Here is a 22,302-nt window from a genome sequence, read left to right on the forward strand (position 1 = left end):
TCTTCCCTCTGAGAAATTTTTGGGGGAAAACCACTAAATTTTAATAAATAATACCTCAAACTAAAGTTAGGATAATACAATTGACATTGCTGGATTCCTTGTAAGACCAGGAATATTTTGAATATAAATGTCATATATTTTGCACAAAAGATAACATAGTTACTCAGAGAAAAATTTTTATCTAAAATTTGTATGTGTAATGCAAAATATATGATGTTTATATTCAAAATGATCACCAAATTATAAGAATTCCAGCAATGTAAATTATATTCTGACCGGGTAATTTGTATGAATTTTATGAGCTAAAACAAATATCTTCAGTTAATAAAAAAAAATAATCTTTACGACACTATCTGTCAATCAAAGTACCCCACCTTGCCTCCCCCACCCTGCCAACCGCGCGGTCAGTCCCAACCCTCCCCCCCCACCACTCACCAATCCTCCCTTCAAGAGATGTGGGGTGAAAAAAATAAATTTTAACATTTTGTATTAAATAATACCTCAGATTAAAGTTAGGATAATATAATTGACATTGCTGGATTCCTTGTAAGACCAGGAATATTTTGAATATAAATGTCATATATTTTGCACAAAAGATAACATATTTACTCAGAAAACATTTTATCTAAAATTTGTATGTCTAATGCAAAATATATGATGTTTATATTCAAAATGATCATCAAATTATAAGAATTCCAGCAATGTAAATTATATTCTGACCGGGTAATTTGTATGAATTTTATGAGCTAAAACAAATATCTTCAGTTAATAAAAAAAAAAATATTCTTCACAGGGTAACAGATGGTCGGTCGGTCCCTCCCTCCCTCCCACCCCCCACCAACCGTCCCAAGGAGATGTGTGGGAAAACCAGAATAATTAACTTTTTTGTAATAAATAATACCTCAAACTAAAGTTAGGATAATATAATTGACATTGCTGGATTCCTTGTAAGACCAGGAATATTTTGAATATAAATGTCGTATATTTTGCACAAAAGATAACATAGTTACTCAGAGAAAAAATTTTATCTAAAATTTGTATGTCTAATGCAAAATATATGATGTTTATATTCAAAATGATCACCAAATTATAAGAATTCCAGCAATGTAAATTATATTCTGGCCGGGTAATTTGTATGAATTTGATGAGCTAAAACAGGCAGTCAGGCAGGGTGGCGGGTGGGGCAAATCTAAAAATAGCGTCTCAAGCCGGACACTCACCGCGTATATGTGGAAAAAATCAGTGTTAAGTGAAAGTTCAGCTCTGGCGAGGTACCGCGTATATGATAAAACACGTTAAGTGAAACCGCGTTAGGCGGGGTAATACTGTACATGAAAAATACTTCGGTCAATACATAGTGATGATGAGGCTCAGAAAAATTTGCTGGAGGCTGCACTCAACTTTGTAAAAAATATTGATATTGATGGGGTAAATTTATAGTAGTTCACACAACTGTTAGAAAGTCAATACTGGTTTTTTTTTTAATCGTCGGAAATTGCTTTTCTTTTTTTTTCTTTTTAATGATAATAATCCTCCTACCTCCAACAAGATAGGGGATCATGTTGAGAACCAGGGTTTTGGGTGGGTGAGAGAAACAAGCATTTTAAGACAAACATCATGACCAAGTGAACACAAAACACTTGAGAAACATATAATCCTAACCTTTTTTGGGGGTGGATGACCTGACCTAACCTAATTCTCACAGTGTTTTTATGTTACCAAACTCTCACCATATGAGGGAATCACTTATTTCTTACCTTATAACAAATTGGAATCCAAAATTCTAGTAGGCTTGGGAGGTGGACCTTCCACCCGGTTCAGCGTCTGATCTGAGCTGGATCAGTACAGGTTGATGACGCTGATTCTCGCTTAACAGGGTTAAAGGCGGGCAGCTTCTTTCAAGAAGCGATGAAGTACAACACCCGAAGATTCTTGTATGAATAGATATCTTGCCAGGTATTGCTTTTGGAAGTATTTCTGGATGCCTGGCCCTTTCATCCACTCCCTTATTATACGTTTCCGACTGTAACATAATAGAAGAAAATTATACTAAAATTGGACGTCTTTTTCAAATATGGTCATAGATTTGGTGTAGGAAAGTTGTGTGAACTACTAAAACAATACCGTTGATGGAGAAGAGTCGAAGAGAGTTCACCGTTAAGGGAAACACACCCCCCCCCTCCCCCCACCGAAAAAAAGAAAGAAAAAAAATATAATTCCAACTCAAGTGCTCAGTAAAATTTGTATTATTGTTATTGTAAGGTAATGAACGCTGTTTTAGTTATGATGATTTTTGTGTTTTCAAAATGTGAAAATCTGAAATATTTTGCAGATGTTCTTATTCCTAATGTTGCAGACTATGACTCGGAAAGCTCTATTGAAGCCATGAAAAATCTGTCGAAACCTGTCCAACTGAAATACCTGACACTATTAATTTCAGAGTTGAATTAAAAGTGTTGATAATTATTTGTTTTAGCACACCCTCCATTTTGTTCACAAGATGTGTTGATTTATCATGTGTTTTGTTCAGATCTGACTTTCGTTTCCATGGGAAATGCGTAGCTTTTGAAAGAGATGCAAGTCATCCTTGATCAAACACTGGTATTTTCCATAAAAAATGGAGGTGAGATCTGAACAAAATGCATAAAATACAAACATCTAGACCCCTAACTCACCTACCTAACCTAACCACTGCTAACCTCATGGCCCCAGACAGCTCGCGGTGGGACAGGAAATGGCAGGTAGAGATTTATTGATCTTATTTCTTAGGCGTTCCTCACTTGTGTGATTTTTCTGAAATAAATTTCCAAGAGGCTTCAAGGGTTGAGGAATGTGTATATGAGGTAGAAATTGTCTAAAAGGAAGTGTTTCTATGTGATTTGAAGATAAACTGAATAATATCCCAAGTGTTTAACATATATGGAGCAGCATCCTGATGTAGAAAAAACATTCGCTCAGTTGCAGAATGTGCACTGAATGCTCATAAAAAGTATCATTTAATTCCTCATGTGGCAAAAGTTTTCAGGTTATTCTTGACAGCACCACCTTTAGTATGTAAGAGTGAAGGGTCTTGTAACAGGCTTAAGCTTTTGAAAACTTCCCTGTGAAACAGAACCTCGGAAAAACAGTTGTATAATCTTATGCTCATAGCTTGAAAATGACCTAACTGATCAGTTAGGTCTTGAAAAGATTGCAGTTAATTGGAAGCTTAAGAAAACAGGAGAATTAAAATTTAAGTGTAATTTCTATGAATTGGTTAATGCTGCTGATTTTATCCAAACAGTAAATAAAAAATGTATATTTAGTTTCATTATTTCTTTGTTTGAACAAAGATTTTACTTTATTAAATTTTTATGCTAATTTTTAATAATTAAACATTCAATAAAGAACATTTTGTAGTTCGTGTTGTCATCGTTCTTTTAATTGTCATTAGTTCGTCAAATTTGATATGCTTGAGGCCATCCCTGGCTGGTGGTGACTGCCTTCTCTGAAGGGGAACTTTTATTTCCACAATGCATACACTAAAAATTCCCATTCTGAGGTATTATATAGGACTTGTCCCTGTTGATTAAAAACAATAAAAGTTTGTGATGAGAGTAGTCTTGATTTAAGCGCCAGCATTTGTAATGTAAACAAACGCACCTCTGGCACACCAACCACACGCGTAAGACGACCCATAATGCATCAGCAAAGGTGGACAGGCTGGCTTATGTTCCAATGATTGGTAATCGTGGCCGAACCTGGTAGCTTTTCTTGTTCTTTGGCATACGTTAAATTATCCGTCCTCGTAAAGGATCCTGACCAACTCCGGGAGTTTGTTGACCTATGAACTGGTTGGCCATCAGACTTAAGTACAGTAAGTATAGAAAGACATTTTTCAGTGTAGCACATGTTCGTCACTCATCAAGAGTGAGGTGCTTCCCCGTCTGGTTCCCGCGGTGTGCTAGAGATTGCCAATTGATTGAAAATGTCCAAAGGAGGGCCACCAGACTGGTGTCTGCTCTATGGAACCTCAGTTGCCCAGAGAGATTAGAGCACCTGCAACTACCTAACTTATACTACAGATGGGCAATGAGCGACTTAGTCAAAGTGTATGAATGTCCCCCCCCCCCAGATGTTTTGTGCACTTTAAGTCGCCCCTCGCCTGTAGTAGCCTGTAGTACAAGCTAAGTAGTTTTATGCATTGGCTCCTGAATATATCGGAACCTGGAGCTGGTGGATGTCTGCCTGACAAGGGGTCAAAGATCAAGATTGAAGAAGCCGCAGGTCCAGAACATAACATAAGAACATAAGAATGGAGGAAACTGCAGTGGGCCTATTGGCCCATACTGGGCAGTCCCCTTTACACCCAACCCCTATTGCTCATGTAAGCATCCAAACTATGTTTGAAGCTGTTCAGCTTATTCGAGTTAATGATGATATTTGGTAACTTGTTCCATTCATCCACTACTGTTTCCAAACCAGTGTTTACCTATTTCACGCCTAAATCTAAATTTGTCTAATTTAAAATCATTGTTATGAGTTCGCTCATGGTTGGATAGTTTGAGTACCTTTGTAATGTTCCCTTTGTTTAGCCCTGACTTCCACTTATACACCTCTATCAGGTCGCCTCTCGCTCTACGTCTCTCGAGGGAGTGCAAATTAAGATGCTTTAACCTGTCTCTATACTCAAGGTTCCTAATGCCCGGGATTAGTCTTGTCATTCTCCTCTGAATTCTTTCCAAGGATTCTATATCCATTCTGTAATACCGTGACCAGAATGGAACTGTGTATTCCAGGTGTGGTCTCACAAGCACAAGATACAGTTTTAGGATGACCTCGCTAGTCTTGTAACTATCACTACTTTGTATGAACCCAAGTACTTTATTAGCCTTGTTATGAGCAAAAACACATTGTTTACTTGGCTTAAGGTTCCTACTTATCATACTCCTAAATCTCTCTCGCAGTCGGATTTCTCTATGGCATCGTTATTCAACTGGTATCTGGTTTCCCTGTTTACATCTCCTATACTGAGTACTTTACATTTGTCCACATTGAATTTCATCTGCCATTTTTCAGACCATTCGAAAAATTTGGTTAGATCTTCCTCGTCAGATTTAATAACCCCTCCTATTTTAGTGTCATTAGCAAATTTACTTATGTTGCTGTCTATGTCGTTTATGTATATAATAAATAATAATGGTTCAAGTACTGAGCCTTGGGGAACTCCACTTGTGACGTTGCTCCAATGGGACTTAATGCCGTTAATGCTCACTCGCTGTTTGCTGTCCTGTAACCACGCCCTAATCCCTTTAAGGATATTACCTTTGATGCCATTAGCTTCTACCTTTCTAATTAGTTTTTCATGGGGGACTCTGTCGAAGGCTTTGCTAAAGTCGAGATATACCACATCATAATTGTGCCCCTCGTCCACCGATTCGAAAACTGATGAAAAGAATGTTAATACAGTAGATTAGTTAGACATGAACGTCCACTTGTGAAGCCATGCTGGGAATCATTGATCAATCTGTGCTTCTCCCGGTGATTTCGAATAGAGTTTGAAATGATTGCTTCCAGTAATTTGCCTACTATTGATGTTAGACTGATTGGGCGGTAGTTAGAGGAGTGATCTATCCCCCTTCTTGAAAATCGGTATTACATTCACTATCCTCCAGGATTCTGGTACTACACCTGATTTTAAGGACATGTTAAACAACTTTGCTAAGGGCATACTGAGCTCTTCCTTACATTCCTTTAATACTCTGACAAATATCTCATCGGGACCAGGTGACTTATTAGGCCTTAGTTTGTCTATTTGCTTACTAACATCGGTACTAGTCACTACTATCTCGCTTAATTTGTTTTCTTCACTATTTCTGAATAGAGTCGGTGCCTCGGGTATCATGTTTAAATTTTCGGTGGTGAAAACTGTTGAAAAATATTTATTCAAATTATTGCTCATTTCTCCGTCGTTATCAGTGAGCTCGCCGGTGTCTGACCGTATCGATTCAATCTTTTCTCGTGTTTTAGTTTGATACATTTGGTAGAATCCTTTGGGGGCTTGTCTTTGCCTCCCTTGCTATCCTTACCTCATTATTCCTCTTGGCTTTCCTTATCTCGGTTTTAACCCTACTTGCCAATACCTTATAATAATCCTGGAGGTAAATTTTGCCATGGTTTATCCTTCTACTTATAGCCTTCCTTTGGCCAATGATGTTCTTTAAATAATTATTTATCCATTTAAGGTCATTGTTGTCTGATCTGAGTTTTTTTGTATGGTATGTTCTGCCTTTGTGCATTAAGTAACTCATTATTTAAATTGTCGTGGAACTCGGCACATCTCGTTATCAGGTCGGTGTCATCTGTCAGGTTCACGGCCAAGCGCGACACCTCTTCTCTCAGCTGCCTCTTTAAACTGTCAAAGTTTACCCTTCTGAAATCTGGTACTTTAGTGGAATTTTCCTTACGTCTGCCCTGAAAAGTCTAACTGGAATCTAATTTCTTTGTGATCGCTGTTTGCAAGTTCGTTCCCTACCTCGACATTGCTAATGAGGTTTTCTCTGTTCGACGGTAACTAAATCGAGTATATTATTACCCCGGGTGGGTTCGGTTATATGTTGACTTAGGAAACAGTCCTGGATCATCTCGAGAAAATCCTCTGATTCTGAGTTACCTGTAAGGTCAGTCCAATCTATTTGGCCAAGGTTAAAGTCGCGTATTATACAGACTTTGTTGTGTATGGATGCCCTGCGCATTTAATCCCAGATAAGTCGCTCATTGACTATCAAGATTGGGAGGTCTATATATTACTCCTGTGATTAATTTTTCCCTACCGGCAATTGATTTTATCCAAATTGTTTCTGTATTCTGCTCAGTTTTTATTTCCTTATTTATTTCACACTTCAGATGATCCCTGACATAGATTGCTACTCCGCCTCCTTTCCTGGTTTGCCTATCGGTATGGAACAATTACTATCCCGCAATTTGGTATTCGACCGGTAACTCACGTGAGTCTAGGTTGATCCAGGTTTTGGTGAATGCTCTTATATCGATTTTTTCAGTACAAACTAAGGCCCTAATATCATCCATTTTGTTTCTCATACTTCTACTGTTCGCGTAGTAGATATTTAATTTAGTTGTGTACCGAGTCCTCCCTTTACCGCGTTTAGTTTTAAACTCCGTCTAATTTAGTTTTGTCATCATTCCTAACACCATTTCCCTGTAATCTTTCACTTTCTTACCAGCTCCTGGAACACTGTGTGAAGGGTAACTTTTTTGGAGTGAGAGTTGTGAACTCTTGGAACAATCTACCCGAGAGTGTTGTGTCGGCACCGAGTGTGAGCTCTTTCAAGACCAGACTTGACCAACACTGGAGCAGGTTCAGGTACATTCAGGAGCCGATTCATGCCTAGTACTTGTAGGTTATGTATATAAGCTACTGTGCCAAGTAGCAACCCTGTACATAAGCTACTGTGCCGAGTAGCATTTATATATATTATCACGTGGCAACACTGCACGTGTTATGTGGCAACATTGCCCCGAGGCTGCCATATGGCAAGGCAGCCTCAGTCTGACTGTGTGAGCCGCGCTTGGCACACGCTGGTCACCACTTGTATTTCTCTCATCCACAATAAACGGACTCAGTGTTACACAGTGTTTCCCTAGCCATCACTGCATTCTTCAGGGCACACTAGTAACCTTCATGGCGCAGTGTCTAGGATCTGTGGACTTACAATGTGTGTGAATAATGCCGACAGTTACGTCTGCCGGTGATGCGCGTCGACTCAGTGTGTTGTGTTGTGTTGCGCTGTGTTTCGCCGCGATGTGCAGTGTTGCTCCGTCACAGTGCGTTTTAGTGACGGTGCCAGTGTATTAGTGTGTGTCTAGAGCTGAGTTGAGCATTGGCCTGTCTTTTTTGTGGTACCCACGGAGCACGCAGGCGTACACCCTTCTCGTGCGACATCCGGGGGACACTGACGGTCTTGCCGGACCACGCAGCTGTCCACGCTCCCTCCGCTCTCTCAGACACACACACGCACGCACGCATTCACTCACTCACGGACAGAACAGCGGACCATATGCGTGATTTTCGCGCTGTTTATGTCGTATATATGTGGTTCGAGCTGTTGAGGCGCCACTTTATATATTAAACAGTGCAGTCCACGCACACACAAAGATGGGAGGTAAGAAGGGACGTCAAGATGGGAGACACGACTCCCCACCACCTTCCCCTCCACCGGGCGCCACCTCCTGTGACGGACATTGCCACAATTCTGAGGTGGATGGACGACCGGGACGAGCGACGTAGAGAAATGGATTTTCAGAGGGAGGAGACACGAAGAGAGGAGGAAAAGTTGCGTTTTGAGGCACTATTGGCGACCCTGGCGCTAACCCACCCTCCCTCACTCGCAGGTAGCGCGCTTCAAGGCACCAGTACACTCCCTCCTCCACCACACCAGCGTCCTCCAGCTCCCAAGGCATCTGTTCAACCCCCACCCGCCCTCACCAGACATCACGTTTCAGCTTTTTCGTGAGTGGAGGCGGCGTTGGACAGATTACTCCACGATGGTGGACCTGGACAGCATGCCTCCAAACAAACAGCTCATCCAACTGCGGATGTGTTTGTCGCTGGAGACCCAGAGAATTTTGGAGCACACGTTGCGAGTGCCTCCCGATTCTACCTCTTCAGTGACGGATGTGCTCGACCTTTTACAGGAGCACGTTAAGGGTCGGAACAACGAGGCTTTGCGTCGCCGTGCCTTTACCAGCTGCAAGCAGGCGGAGAACGAATCCTTTGACGACTTTTTTGTACGTTTGAAGAGTTTGTCAGAGGAGATCGACGTCTGCAAGGCGCACAGCCGGGAATGTGAGGAAGCCTGGATCAAGCACGGGATCTTGACAGGTGTCAGGCACGAAGAGTTGATGCAGCGACTCATCCCCCTGGACGCTTCCTCCACACTCCAGGTGGTAGTGACTGAATGTCGGTCATACGAGGCCACCAAGTCCGCCACCTCTGCCTTACGGGCCCCACCTGCTGTGAGAGCTATCTCACAATACAAGAAGGATAAGAAGGCGGCCAACAACGCGAAGGCTGCCACACGTTCTTCCACGCCTCCGCCTAGTGCTTCCTGTGGCAGCTGTGGAAAGCAGCACAGCCCCAAGACTTGCCTGGCCGCCGACGTACTGTGTCGTGGATGTGACCGTAAGGGTCACTGGTCTAACACAGACAGGTGCCCTGCACGAGGCCACAAGTGTCAGGCCTGCGGTCGCTATGGACACTACGACAAGTGCTGCCGCCAACCCAAGCCCAAAAGCCCGAGACGAGGAGGACAGCAGCGCACTTCCCTCGGGGTGGTTCGCACACAGCCCCCTCCAGATGGCCCACGCAGCCCCAAGCAGCAGCGGAGTCACATCAGGAGGGTGGAATCGACCACACGCCCCAGGGCTACCCCTTCCCCTACTATCCGCGTCGCCGTCACACACGGTGATGTGTCGGGTCACATCGAGGTGATACCGGACACCGGCGCCGATACTACGGTGATTGGGTTGAAGCACCTCCAGAAACTGGGCCTCACCAAACGCGGCCTGGGACCACCGCCGCAGCTGCAGTACTACAATGCGGACGGTTCCCAGATGCCGGACGCTGTGGGCTCCTTTCAAGCAGAGATCACCTACGGCGACAGGTCGTGTCACGGATGGATCGACGTGCAGCCTACTCTCGCTACACCCTTGTTGTCGTGGGAGCACTGCAAGGAGTTAGGCGTGGTGCCCAGAGACTTTCCCGAGCAGATCCCAGCTGCTCGTTACACCGCCAGCAGGGTGCGTGAGTCGACGAGCGACGCGCCTGACGCTGCCACACGGAGCTGCCCAGAACCCGCGTCCACTCCCACCCACACAGGACGCTCCCCTGCCCAGATCCTGTATGGTCACCCTCTCCGCTCTTGCGTTCCTGCACACGCCAAGGCCTTTGCGAAGGAGTGGCAGACCAGAGCCGAGAGCTGCGACCGCCGCGCCGCTTCACGTGCCCAGGACGCCAAGGCTCGGTATGACGACCGTGCCCGCCCTCTTCAGCCACTGGAGATTGGTGCCCTTGCCCGCGTCCAGGACCCGACGACGACACGTTGGGACAAGGTGGGCATAGTGATGGGCGTCGGCCGGTCGCGGGACTACAAGGTCAGGATGCCGAGCGGCCGTGTCTGGTGGAGGAACCGCCGCTTCCTCCGGCCAGTCCCAACCCCTGCTGCTGGCCCCCTGACCAAGGACGAGTCACCTACACCTCACGAGGATCCGCCCCACAGTGCACCTCGACGCTCGGAGCGACTTAGGACTAAGAAGTCTGCTCAAGACAAAGACTATGAGCGTGAGGGGGGAGGGAGATGTAGGTTATGTATATAAGCTACTGTGCCGAGTAGCAACCTTGTATATAAGCTACTGTGCCGAGTAGCATTTATATATATAATCACGTGGCAACACTGCACGTGTTATGTGGCAACATTGCCCCGAGGCTGCCATATGGCAAGGCGCCTCAGTCTGACTGTGTGAGCCGCGCTTGGCACACGCTGGTCACCACTTGTATTTCTCTCATCCACAATAAACGGACTCAGTGTTACACAGTGTTTCCCTAGCCATCACTGCATTCTTCAGGGCACACTAGTAACCTTCAGTACTTGCCAACGGTGCTTAACAGAGACGTGACCGATCGACCAAACGGTTAACGAGCCGATCAGCGGTGAAGAGGATAAAAGTAATAGTATTGGTACTCACTGATGAAATTAGGGTAAGAAAATAAAGGGTATACACCAAAACAAATACCTGGTTGGCAGGTGAGTTGTCAATATTAACCGTGGTCATGCTTGTGTGTCGGCCACATACAGAAGATGAGGTGGGGTGAACCGGTTCCTCCAGTAACTCTTGAGATTATATATAAATTTTTCTAGCACTGATGGTTTCTTAGTGTATACAGTACAGTACTGTATGTGAATTATTAATGTATAATTTTTTATCATAATTTCAGTTGTTGGCTCTGATGGTTTTGGTTACACATGACAGCGTGCCACTACAGGGTCGGCGAAAGGTAAGGAAGCATTGTTAAGTACAGTAGTGGGTCTTATTGCTCACATTTACAGTATGCTGTAGTTTGGGTCTTTCATTGCACCGCATGGCTCATTATCTTCACTTAACCTACACTGCATAAACAGAAATTTATTGGTGTCCCTATGGAAGACAATAACTTGTATTGGTAATAACTTTGCCTTGCTATACAACCTCTTCACTCCCAGATACAGCTGATGGGACTGTTGTACCCTGGTCCTACACTTATGGTGGTGTAGAGAATGGATGAGTAGTCGGTTGGAATTTTTTCGTAAGAGGCAGGTCAGTGGGTAGAGAAAACGTTTAAATTCACTGTGGTGATGATATTTTAAAATAAATTGGGCCAAAAAGTGTAAAAAATAAGGATTAAAGTTGCTAAAAAGTCACGTGACTGTGTAAAGCTCTGTGAATGGCCACCAGCAGGAGCCTGGAGGCTTGAGGTTGCCAGCTTGTGGTGTGTGTGTTGTTACCAGCAGAAATACAGGACTTGTGGCCATATACAATGTTGATATACACAGGTATACCTTATTTTTAGGTTAAAATAAATTACTGCTCAAGTATCATGGTGTGTATTTACTTGCTGGCTGCCACAATGATGCACAAGACTGATAACTGATGTCTGTATTTAATGTTGTGGAAGGACTAGGGACGACCATGGCCAGTGGATGATCAGATGACCGGTGTTATTTAACGTGCTTCATAGCTGGATGGCGGAGTTCTTGATAATACTCTACTATCATAATGACGTTTACTTTGGTAAATTTTTCATCTGCCTTGATGAACCCTGGAAGTAGTTGTCCAACCTTCTCGGCTGAACGGCTCTGTAAATAAATATTATTATATAATTAATTGTGCTTTACTGTACAACACAGTAATGCTATATTGAATATATAAATATTACTAAGCACATAAACTAATCCAATGGATATTAGTTGCCCCATACAAAAAATTTCATAGTATAAATTTTCCAAACAATATTGGTATTATTTTGGTTTTGGTCATCTGGGGAACCTTAAAATTCTATCGGATTAAGTATTTTAAACAATAAGACATTACTTTTAGGGGATTACTGTCGCAAAACATTTTTTGATCGCGTAAGAAAATACAAGTCATAGGTTAGGTTATGGTAAGTTATTAGATTAACTATACATACACTGGTGGGGGGGGGGGTATTAACTCGAAACTAGTGATTGCCGATAGAAATGAAGGTCTAAATCGTTCATAACACATCACAAACCATCAGAAAGAAACAGTCTTTGTCTTAGTACAGGTATAACCAAAACTTAACATCTACCCAATATAGCCCATCTAGAATATATATACATCCAACTACTTATGGTAGTTATAGTAAAATTTGACCCATTAATTAATATAAATGATGATATATCCCAGTGGTTCATTAGTGAATCATCAAAACAATAACAGCACTATGTTGTCCTGTTTAGCTAGCACCAGGCATTATCAAAACAAAAGTCCAGACAATGTTATTACTTCTAAGTTTACTCGTATCTCCAGCTAGTACTGATATACTCTGTAAATACACTGAAAAACAAGAGAAAGTCTACCAGGTAAGAATACATGAGAACTGAGCTGATGTGAACATGGGAGTTTTTTGTCTTCGCGGCACATTTCTTCACTTATGTAGGGGTAGAAATTCACATACGCCCGAAGCGATCAAAATATCATAAGGGCGACAAGATTTTGCTATTTTGCTAGTCTGGGATGGGCGAGTGAGCCGATGACAGTGGTAAGACACACTCAATGTGTATAAGAGTTTCATATAGAGAATATACACTATTCATGCTAGTTATCTTAATTGTATCACCCAAGAGGAAGGGATACCCATTTTCTGTATACAGTACAGTATAACACCTTACAGCTCCTCCCCGACTTACGACCACCCGCCTCAGTTGTAGCAAAATTTTGTCAAATTACGTATTTCCGAGTCCCAACGTCGGTACACAGAAAAATTTTTTGTTTGTAATTCACTTTAAAATGGCTGGCAAGCTTTAAAGTGAGAGTTTTGTGGTGCTGAGAAGAAAGACACCCATTTTAGATTTTCTATGTATTATTTAAGCATTTCCGACTTACGACTTGGATTTGGGTCCCTAACCCCGTCGAAAGTCGTGGAGGAGCTGTACACTCAATGATATAATGTAGTGTGATAAAACTGGACAAATGAGTTGGTGCAATGCCACCTAGAACACCAGGCCGGTTCACGGATTGTACGACGTCACACGGATACCCCAGCTATTCGTGTCGGTGTATGGTAACCGTGCATTGTAATGAATAAACGCAGTCTAATTATGTAGATATACAATTATTAATGACGAATTAATTTCTATACATGATATATAAAGGCAATGACAGCAAAATTTAATACCTGAATGTATAATAGGCTAGAATAAAAACAATTGAGAAGTGATGAAAACTGCCTTTCATCAACAATCACACCATTTATTATCAAAAAAATAATTTCAAGTACATATTCAGATTATCACCGATGCAAACAAGACCTCAAAAAATAATAACTCGTACAAAATTTGACAACCAATTCACACATATTGTACATTCAAAATCAAATAGTAATTGACTATTGTATTAAAGAACAAAGTGAAATGTAACGATATAGTATTTGAATTAGGTCAAGGTTAAAAGCTTATGCATATTCTTATTTTTTTACTCTAACATTATCATTATTTCTTTTGCATAAATTATATATTATTATTATCCAATTGGGAAGCAATGGTGGAACTACACCAGGATTCAGTCGAAGTCGATCCAATTTGTATGTAATAGTTCGTCCAGTGTGTTCATCGAAATAACTTGGTGGCCGTTGATAATAATCAAAGGATTTAAAGTGCAGTTCACAAACCTAAACACAGCAAGTTCAGCAAGAGATAATGGATATGCAGCAAATTTAAATTTTGGCTCAATTTTTTTATAACGTAATGCCTCAAAGATAACATATTCTCTCAGCTTTAGTGTAGAAACATTGATGCAATTAAGGCTACTGTCTCCTTAAATGTGTTCAACTCAACGATACAGAAAATAAGGGATGAATGTGGCTTCAGAGCCATAAAGAACATAATACCCAGGACATAAATCAGCTACTGTAAAGTCTCATTTAATCATGAAACAATGTAAAGAAAGATTTACTTTTGTTAATCATTTGGAAGCAAGTTGGCTACTTTTGGGAAACAACTTTCCAAAGTATGCTTGTAATTTTCCCAGTAAGGAACCTGAAGAAGCAGTTGAAGCTCATCCCATGCTTGAACAAGTCAAACTGAGAACTAAACTTTGTGTACTCTATACAAGAGAAGATTTATATAAATCATAAACTTTTTACTTCCTTTTATCTTCTTTGCTACTGATTGGCCGTTAGTCACTTGGGCGATCGGTCACGTCTGATTACTTTTCCTTTTCATTTATCTTCTTCACCAAAAGATCAGCTCGCTAGCTGCCCGGGCGATTGGTCACGTCTCAGTTACGCACTGTTGGCAAATACTGGGCATGCACCGGCTCCTGAATGTATCTGAACCTGCTCCAGTGTTGATCAAGTCTTGTCTTGAAAGAGCTCACACTCGGTGCCGTCACAACACTCTCTGGTAGATTGTTCCGAGAGTTTACAACCCTCACTCCGAAAAAGTTTGCCCTCACAGTTTTCTGGACTTGCGGCTTCTTCTATCTTGAGCTGTGACCCCTTGTGGGGCGAGCATCCACCAGCTCCAAGTAAGGACACTCGACTGAGTAGTTCCCCCCGAGATGCTTATACACCTCAACTAGGTCCCCCCTTTCCCGTCTGTAGTATAAGCTAGGCAAGTTCAGGCACTCCAATCTCTCAGGGTAGCTGAGGTGCCGAAGTGCAGGCACCAGTCTGGTGGCCCTCCTTTGAACATTTTCAACCAACAGACAGTCCCTAGCATATCTCGGGGACCAGATGGCGAAGCACTTCACTCTTGAAGATCGTTACGAGGGACGGACCGTCTAGATATCTGAACGACCTTCTTATAAGACTCAATAATTTATTTGCGTGGTTTACCTTCTTCTCGCAATGGCCCGAAAACTTCAGCTCATTGTCAACATACACACCTAGGTCCTTCTCACATTGTCTCAACTAGTGCAGTTTCTTCATCCCGTTGGGACATATGATACGCCTCCTTACCGTTGGTACGCCCCAGGTGCATCCTCTTACACTTTGTGACATTGAATCTCGGCAGCCATTTCTTCGACCATTCCTGGAGCCCACAGAGGTCCTTCTGCAGCTCTTCACAGTCCGCTTGGTTCTTAATTTCCCGAAATAACATGGCGTCATCGGCAAACGTTTGTATGGAGGAGTGTACAGCGTCGGGCATTAAATCATGTAAGATACTACAGAGTGTACAGCGTCAGGCATGTCATTTATGAATAGTTGCAAAAAAAAAAGTTGTTTTTTTTGGTTCGGGTTTTTTTTTTTTAAGATCATTGTTTTTTTATCATGTTTTTTTCTTAATATCTAAACTTTATATCTTGCATTTTCTACAATATCTTATGGGAAATGTAATTTAAGCTTTAATATTGGTTTAAGGTGTAATAAAATAAAATTAGGGTTTTTTTCAACTATTTATATATTTTTTTTAATTAAGCCTAATACATTAAGGTATTTTAAAAATCTCAGAAAGGGAAAAAGCCACGAATTATTATTATTATATTAAGACTAAGAGAGATCAGGCATATCATCTGAATCACATGCATCCATGTTTATGGATACTAAAGAATTTTTTGATTCAGAATCAGGTATTCCAATATCTTCTTCTCCTTCATCACAATCACCCGTAAAACTTCCTACGTTTATCCTCTTTATTATATCTTCAGCATCTAAAGCCAAGTTAGGAGAAATAAAGATTAATTTCTCAGCTCTGTCATTTGTTAGCCTGTTTCGTTTTTCATTGTGAATCCATGATTGGCGACTAAACGACCTCTCGACGGCTGCACTAGTTGGTGGAAGATTTAATATATCGCTGGCTATTCTTCATAATTGAGTGGACCAGCAGATGCCATTCCACCAGCTGGTAGGTGAAGTTTGTTTCACAGACTGAACTAACTTTGTCATTTTGAGGACTCAGTGGTCTCCTTCTTTAAACATAAGTTAATGGTGAGGAGGAGAGATGCCCCACAGACCACAATTGACTTTCTTCAGTAAAAGGCAGAGGGAACAAGATGCTATCCCTCAGCCTTCCACTTCAAGGAGAGAGGATGTTCATGGTGGAGAATCTGTCAGTCCAGAGGTTCCTGACATTTTCTTGGAAGGTGACTCACCTTCCAAGAAGCAGTAAAATGCTCCTCCTCCACCTCCACTTCCTTCTCTTCTCCCTTCTCCTCCACCTCCCACTTCAAATTCACATCATCATCATCATCCAGGAGCCTTCTACATACACACCTCAACGTAAGTGAACTTTTCTACCTTTTTTGTTGAATTTATGCAATTTTCGGTGAGCTGGAACCAATTACCCAAAAACCCATTGAAACAATGGTTTCGGTTAACGAGCAACCTGCTGGAACGGATTGTGCTTGTTAACCGAGGGACCACTGTATAGTACTTTAGACTTTTTGTGAAAATAAGTAGGTCTTTATTTATAGTTTGATGAATATCAGTATCTGATAATAATTGAGAATAAAAGCTTACCGATTCTTCTCCAGAGATGTGAGATCCTCTGTAACGAGGATCAAGCAAGTTTGCAGCTAGGTGGATGGGCTGCAGTAAAAATTTCCTTCTTTTTGGGATGATACTCATCAGACATTCTTCCTCACTCTTCAGAACAGGACTCGAGGAAATGTTATCCTTAAATGCTTGTTCTAAGTCACTGAATATTTTGGGTCCAATAGACAGGTGTTTATTGTCCCTCTCAACGGCATTAATGGCACCTGCTATTGGTTTTGGCAATTTTAAAAACCCATCTGTAACGGGCCGAGTTTTCTCTTTTTATAATTTACCATCCAGATATTATTTTCTGTTATTATTCTTCCATTCTTTATTTATAAAAACACTTTATATTCTTATACAAGTAATTCTCTTCTCAGTTATGTATGTTCTTTATATTAAACTTTCATGATGTATATATTTAATAATTTCTATGCTGTGTCGTTAGTTCCACAATGTACATACATGTCTTATCTTTCTTTTCTTGTACTTTCCAAGTCTTTCATTTCTTTCATGTATATTATATTCACTCAGTTTCAATGTTCTTACCTTTCTGAAGTATACTCTGGTTTACGTCTATTCTTATACATGGGTTAGGGGAACCATGTTATTCTCAGGGCACTTATTATACTTACAAGTAGGCTGCCACCACCAGACTTTTGAGTTAGAAGATAACATAACTCATGGAAAGTTTTTGGGTAGTGTGGTAGATGTATAGGCACGTGAGTAAGTATTATTTTCTGGGAACCAATGTTTAGAAGGAGTAGAGTGGTGATACTCGCAGATTACTAATTCAATATTTATTAACACAGTGAGTGGATAAGATGCATCTTAGGTTCACTCAGGCTAAACAGAACGGCAATTAACTTAAGTCATCAAACACTTCAAGAACTTATTACTCATTAAATACCTCCAACTACTTATTACTTCATTAGACAATTGTGGTACTGTTACCTTGACAAATGAGATTCTGAAACTATTATTCACAAGATATCACTGGACCCTCAGGTCTTACTTTAACAAGTAACAATTTACCTCTTCAATTCTTGGTTAGAACATTACACTCTCAGGTTATTCTTTCACGGTCACTACAGACGGATACATAACACACTGGACAACTCCACACTTATAGTAACATACAATACCTCTTGTTAGTTCACAAGGAACAACCTGGTACTGTGAACTCTCATGCAGTGGTTCAATACTTAACCCGGGATACTATATTTCTGCTAGTTATCCCTCCAAACATGGGCCAATACCGCTCCATGCAAATAGATGAGGTACAATCACCAGGTGGAGTCAGCGGGCACATTTGTTTACAGCGACCGCCAAGCTGAAGGCTCGCTCGCTAGGTGCACCCAGGGAGGTTGACTCGTGACAAACTGGCAGTGTTATGAGGGCGCTTCCCGGGGGAATCGTGTCCTGGGATTCTAATCGCGCCCCCTTAGAGACCTCCTTCAAGAACCTTCTTGCCCATAGGTAGCTACCGAACCTCAGGAGAGTTGCTAACACACCCGCGTCTGGAGAAGTGGAGGAGAAATCACAGAGGGAGTGAATATTTAACTTCACTATACAAAACATATGTCTGGCACCGGTCCAGACGATAGCTAGATCTCTACTTTACTCGACTCAATTGGCACGGAAGTTACTATGTTAAAACATGAACACTGATATTCACAAAATTGACTAAGTTAAACTGAATTAATATGGCGGTGTGGAACACACGTGAACATACCTGGAGATGTGGAGGAGAAATCACAGAGGGCATATTCCTACTAGAAAGACTAATTTTACTAACAATAGGCCCTCTATTCAAAGTAGTCGTTGGACACCTAGCTGTGACCGTCAGTGTCACAGATCAGGCTAATTTTCTACATCTATATTTATGATTTAATCAGAGATTGAGTTTGTCAGTAAAGAGGTGAAATGGAGTTATATATGCGTTTGCAACTCTATTGGCCTGACGGCAAACCACATCCCAGGTCAAACGGCCGTTAAGTCTTGGAGAATTTTGAGTTTGACAGGAACTGTTCAGGAGATTAATGACTTTCTTAAATAAACAACCGACACTAACTAAACTATAAACATCAGATTCTCTGATGTCGGGGCGACAAAATAATATAACTTCAGTAGCGATCAGAAACTCATGGGTATCCCCACGGACGACATAAAATACGCCACTCTAGCTGGCAAACTCAACACTCGCTTACTTGACACGTCTTACTAACGATAAGGACAGTTGAAGCGTTCAACACCACTCACAATGGATCTTGAATGTTCCAACTGTAAACAGACATATCTAAGTTGACTCAAAACAAAGGTGTTCTCTCTCACATTCAAATACATTATATAGAGAGGTTGGTTTCAGTAAGTCAGAGAAAATGGGATAACGGAGGACTGAGGTGTCTTGAAGTGATGAGAAAACGGACTCCTCAGATGGAGGACTCAAAATAAAAGCAGAGTTACATGTTTTGTGGGCTATTAAGCGTAATATGAATCATTTGATTTTGGCGCTAACTGACGTGTAAGACCGTGGTCGTTACACATCCAATCTATCCCAGAAAATCTCTGAGAGCAATAGATTTCTAACTGCTTGGTCTAGCCCAGCCTTCTTTGCTTCGTCATCAATAGCCAGGACTTGAGGGCATTTCTGTTGTTGCTCATACTTTCCATGCAGTGGTTTATTGATCCCCATCTGAAAACATTGAAACTTTATGAATGGTGCTGGAGTCTTGGCAATTGTAAAGTTATGTGTATACCTATACTGTATAGCCTAGTTAGGGACATTTATGAATTTATGATAGTGACAATAAATCAGAAAATATAAATCTCATAAAATTTTATTGGTACATTATTTGTTGGATTTATCAATATAGTGATTCATCTACACCAGCTTCCGGACCACCCATGAATAAGCATGTAAAAACCATACCTTGTTTTAACTGGAAGTTTCAGTGATTCTTGACTGGCCAGGTAATGACTTCTGGCATTTTTTTAGAATAGCAGTCAGCTTTTGGGAATTTTTAATAGCCTTCACAACACGTGTACAGTCTCGCTGATTGCTATCAATTGACTTAATATTGGCCGTATCTGTGAATATTAAGTTGAGTGTATGGGCAAGACACCCATATGCCTGTATGTGTGGGAAGTCTTCCTTTATAAGTGCCTAGGCTTTCTTCGTGTTTGAAGCATTATCTGTGCAAATGGCAAGCACCTTCATTGCACCAATTTCTTCAACCATTTTTTTTAACAGACTTGCCATATATTCTCCTGTATGACTTTCTGCACCTATAGAAATTAAAAAAATTATGATGGAGATTTATAACCCTTGTAGCTAATAGCCTATTATTGTATGTGATATATTATGCATATGCTAAACCTTTTTTCAGTTTGTAATTTATTAATTGTTAACAATATATTCATCCCACTTGAGCCAAAGCCATTCAGTGGTGTGTGGACAAGTTATCAAATGACCAAGATTGAAGAAGTAAATGGAATTCGCTATTGTAAATAAGTAGCGCAGTAATTTAACAGTAAAAAGATTTTCAAAATAAAATTGTTTGAGATATAAGACATCAAGCTAAATTTATTGTTTTTCAGTTTTTTGTTAGGTGACACTGACACCATATGAGTGAGACATGAATGTGAACAAACCTGTTGCAGTGCTGCTCCAAAATATGGGCCTGGGCACTGTAATAACAAAGTTAATGATTCCCTCATTTCTGCAAAACAAATAAAAACAACTATTTAACTTCTTTTATATAAGATAGATACTAATGTTAGATTAGAACAAATGCCAGTAGATATGATGTTTTTATCAAAATGTTATACTGTTTGTAATTTAAATACAGTAATTAGCTAGATACATCAAACAAGCCATTATATTACCTTATATTAGTCCAACCATCACATAGTATTGCCACACTAGAAGCTGTTGCTACTTGTTCTTTAGCTGTTGTAACAGTTTCCTCATATACTCTCAAGAAGAGAGTTTGACATCGTCACGGTTAGGAAGTTTAAAAGCTGGCTGCAATGTTTCAAAAAAAATTTTCCAGTGGGTGTTCAACCATTCTTAATGAACATCCTGTTCCATAAACAGCGCGAGCTACTTCAAGTTGAGACTGATCCTGTAACAGAAAATAAATATTAGAGGATAGTTTCAAGTTATTTAGATTTATACAAGTTGGATCAAATTCTAGACATTTAAAGCTGTGAAACTGTAACTCAATTTTTCAAAATCCATAAATTATACAAGAATGATATTAACGGCATTATTTTATAATGCTCACGATCTGTTCTTTCGTCATCTGATCCTTGCATATGTAAGAACTAATTTTGTTCTTCTGGGGTGTCGCTGTAAACAGGGATTTTCTCTTTACTTGTGAGGAGGAACTTGGTCTTGAAGGAGGATCATCTGGTGTTGTTGCTCTGTATGTAGATGTTGGTGTAGTTCGAAAATATGAACTAACAGGTGGATGGTCCTTCTCTGCACACTCCAAAACACTACTAGTTGGTTTAGGTGACTTAGCAGGTATTTTGACATCCATTGCTTTTGGCGAGTCAGGTGACTCACAAATAGTTTCCTCATCAGAATCACCTTCCTCTGTCTTTTTTTCAGTATTTAAATACAGTCAACCCTCACTTTACGCGGTTAATGTAACCCGGAGGGTCCCGCGGAAAGTGAGGAACGCGTAAAGTGAATAACATAACATATGGGATTAATTGAAATAGAGTCCGGGCCGACCCCCAAACTCCACTTTTTGACGACACACAACTATGTTGTAGTAAAAATTTTATCTTAACTTTATGATGGTATGAAAAAACAAGTAATATAGAAGAGGTTAGGTTAGGAAAAATAAAGATTAACATAGGAAAAATAAAGGTTAGGTTAGGAAAAGTAAAAGTTAGGTGGAACACTTGCGTTAGTAGAAGAGATGGGTCGGCGTACGGGGATGGAGGCTGGTTCCGAGGCAGAGGGCAGGCTACTGGCCCTCAGGTGAATCACCATTACTAGGTGCATCACCATCACTGTCACTTACAGTTGTCAGGGCTTCCCTGACAAATCCCTCAAAGTCATCTTCACTGTCACTATCACTGGCTTGGGCTGGCTGTGGTGGGTTGCTGGCGAAGAAATCTGTTATGCTTTGCTGACGGCTGGTGTTGATGTTGTCGTGATACACCTTGATGTAGGGCTCCATAGTCTGCAACAGCTGGGTAGTGAAGATTTCATACCTGTTTGCGTCAGGGTCGTCGGAAAGGAGGGGCTTGGCTTTCTCGATACACTCGATGGCATCCCTAACATTACTATGGGATAAGTGTTGTTCTTCTTGGGATGACGCACCACCTGCCTCTTTACTGACGTCGTCATCATCATGTAACATCTCCTCGGTAGTCACATCATGTCGTTGTTGGTGGTCTCGGAGAAGCCTGGAACTGTAAAACACTGCGCAGCTTCTCTGGCAAGGTCCACTGCTACTGCAACAGTCTGAACCTCACCAGTCACAGATTAACTCCTCCTCTCACCTGGTATTCCATGCAACACACGTCTCCAT

At 41.1% G+C, this 22,302-nt stretch overlaps 1 long non-coding RNA gene across 1 annotated transcript; it reads right to left on the bottom strand.

The window, feature by feature from the left end:
- Window positions 1-19,490: 19,490 nt before the first annotated feature.
- Window positions 19,491-20,873, bottom strand: LOC121870478. Its single transcript, XR_006089713.1, has 3 exons — window positions 20,639-20,873; window positions 20,405-20,472; window positions 19,491-20,038 (listed from the first exon to the last, which is right to left on the bottom strand). It is a non-coding gene; the product is annotated as an uncharacterized LOC121870478 (long non-coding RNA).
- Between the last annotated feature and the right edge of the window lie 1,429 nt (window positions 20,874-22,302).

The sequence above is a fragment of the Homarus americanus genome, unplaced genomic scaffold (assembly GCF_018991925.1).
Source record: "Homarus americanus isolate GMGI-L3 unplaced genomic scaffold, GMGI_Hamer_2.0 scaffold55818, whole genome shotgun sequence".
In the NCBI taxonomy this organism is placed as follows: Eukaryota; Metazoa; Arthropoda; class Malacostraca; order Decapoda; family Nephropidae; genus Homarus; species Homarus americanus.